Here is a 2,893-nt window from a genome sequence, read left to right on the forward strand (position 1 = left end):
ACCAATCACCTCATATAAGAACTCATCAATCTGATATAATATACAAAAAATGATGTATAGTATATAATTTTGTCATGTATTAGTGTCACGTATATTATCATACATTGCAAGTTGCTCAAAAAATAAAAAATAAAAAACAAAACAGATTAAGTTGACATAATGAGGAGATACTCTTACTTAAACCAAATAGATAAAATTGGTGACAGGATGGAAAGATTTATTGTTTGAACAAAAAAAAAAGATTAAGTTGAAAGATAGATAGTAAAGACTAGCGAACTAAAACCCATGTTGAAACCCAATATATTTATCATAGTGGTTTCTTGCTCTCATTTTTGCAGAACCAAAATGATAATGCGTATACAGAGCCAAAAATCTCATTCACCACATTCCAAATTGCTAATGATGAAACAACAAAAGCAGAAATACAAAGCTGATTAAAGGCTCAAGAATGTCCAAATTGACTTAAAAACTAATCAAAACCTACAACATATATCAACATCTTCTCCACCATGGAGATCTACACACACACAAAAACATCATTGCCATCAATTACTACTACTGAGAGGAATCTAAAGGAGGATCGCCCTTATCATCCAAAAAGGTACTGCTTGAATCACTGAGTATCCTCACTTCTGATTCCGACATCCCATAGTAGTCACAGACCTTCGAATCACCCTCTCCCATAGACAAACCAGAAAGTGATGCCAATCCCATTGCAGCAATGTTGTTCGCAATAACATCAATGTCTCTGGTATCATTATAAAGACCACAGCTGGCAGCAACGAGTATATTGTTTTGTTTGTCATTTGGATTAGTTAAAATTGCTGGCAAAGGATCCATCATCACCTGTTGGTTACCCTGGCTTGAACCACTGATTAGCAGCCTAAGAGTTTCTCTTGTACCCTTAACCACGGCATCGGATTCAGAAATAAGTGGCTTCACAAGCTTTGGAAGCAATTGAGGAATGCTAGTTGGCATAGCAGGGCCAGCATTCACAAGATAGCCCTGACCAAAAGAACACACATCAATTACTGGGACATGAACAATTGGATCACACATCAATGGTGTGAAGGTGGGAGTTTGCTGAGAAGTTGGTAATGACATTCTGAACAATGGATCAGGCAGAAATGGAGGGAAGTCCATCCTTGAACCAATATTAAGAGGTTGCACAGGTTTCAACAGGCTAAGTGGCAGGGTATTGGGTAACAAAGAGGCACCTGAGAAAGGAGGGGTTGATTCAATAGATGAGTTGGAAACATGAGGAAGAGCTGCAAGGGATGAAAAAGTTGAGATCCCAGGAGGACACCAACAATAGTGAGGAGAAAAAAGGGGCGACACAACAGGAGCTACGTCCCCTCCTCAGCCAAGGGATGAACTTGATCTTGGACTAAGAATACTCTGGTACAATGTTGTATCTCCCTTTATCACCTGTTCTCCATTATGTCGAGATCGGGGAAATTTTGATGAAGACTGTGAATTCTCAAAAGCAAAATTACAGGTAGCTGTGGAGTTAGCAGAAGTTGAAGCACAAACTGAATTCTCAAGACTACTGCCTACTGCGGACCCAACAAGAAAAGCACGAAGCTGACTTGCAAAGCAGTCAAGCCGTGACCTGCTAATGCCACTCAACTCAGCAATGGATGCCTTTCGCTTCATCAAATCCCTCATCTGATTTATCAGAAAAATGAGTTTGATGGGAAGACAATATCAATCATAAAATAGATAATGGAGAAGCTAGGAAGAATGTAGATCATTTTCATATCAACCCTAACATTAAATAAGTTAAATCATCTTTGCAAGAAAACAAGCAGCCAAACCTACCTTCGCAAGTAACTCAACTCCCAAAAGCTTAGACTTCTCTGAGCACCAGAAGTATAAAGTTCTGCTATGTGGAGTCCTCACAAGGAAGGATCGGCCAGAACTGTCAGTCGGGATTTCATCAACAACAACTGCTGCACACTGGGATTTGCTGGCGAGGGTGAATAACCTCTCTATTTTACCGTCATCCCCGATGAATGAGAGGCGAATATCAGAACTTGGCAGTAGTACAAGTGTTAAGTTACCCTTTTAACAAGTAGGTGACACCTTATTAATAGATCATTCAGAAGACAAATAACAAAAAGGGTGGTCCAATGCACGAGGCTACCATTTAGTGGGGTCTGGAGAGCGTAGATGACATAGTGGGGTTTGGGAAGCGTGGATGTATGCAACCTTACCCTCGCAAGCAAAAATTTCGTTTCCAGGATTTAAACGCATAACCTCCAGGCCACAAGGAAAGCAACATTACTAATGCATTGAGGCTCATCCTCTAGAAGATAAATAACAAGAGATTAAAAAATGCAATTAATCAAACTTGCACAACAGAAATTTGGTGCAAAACCTGTAGAGTTAAAAAGTTCAGGTCAGTAATACAAACATCTTCAAGTTAAGCATACAAGTTTTAGTCATCACAACTGGGCAACATGTGTGTACACACACATAACCACTCAGTCTTTCCTGGTATGTAGCAAAATTAGCAATGAAAACATTGGCACCCTGAGGGATGATAAAAGTTCTAGGCACGAAGCCAATTGCTTCCAAGTGCATAATCATCGCTGATCAATGATGGAACACAAAATGACAGCCATAGTTTTTAAAAACAAATTTATATAATCATCTAAACAACACATTCAGTCCTTTCCACCATTTCAAATACAAATAATCTCTACCACAACAAAAAATAATCCTAAATTCCTAATTACTAGCTACTCAACTCTTATATTGCTTCAAGTGCAGAACAAGTGTATTAGAAACAAATACAGAATAATACATACTAAATCTGGCAAACTTAGATCATTTATTATTATCAAAAGATACACAATTAATGTCAACACATATAGCATATTTAAACATA

At 38.3% G+C, this 2,893-nt stretch overlaps 1 pseudogene; it reads right to left on the bottom strand.

The window, feature by feature from the left end:
* LOC109355984 lies at window positions 356-2,146 on the bottom strand (annotated as a pseudogene).

This window comes from Lupinus angustifolius, chromosome LG09 (assembly GCF_001865875.1).
Source record: "Lupinus angustifolius cultivar Tanjil chromosome LG09, LupAngTanjil_v1.0, whole genome shotgun sequence".
NCBI lineage: Eukaryota > Viridiplantae > Streptophyta > Magnoliopsida > Fabales > Fabaceae > Lupinus > Lupinus angustifolius.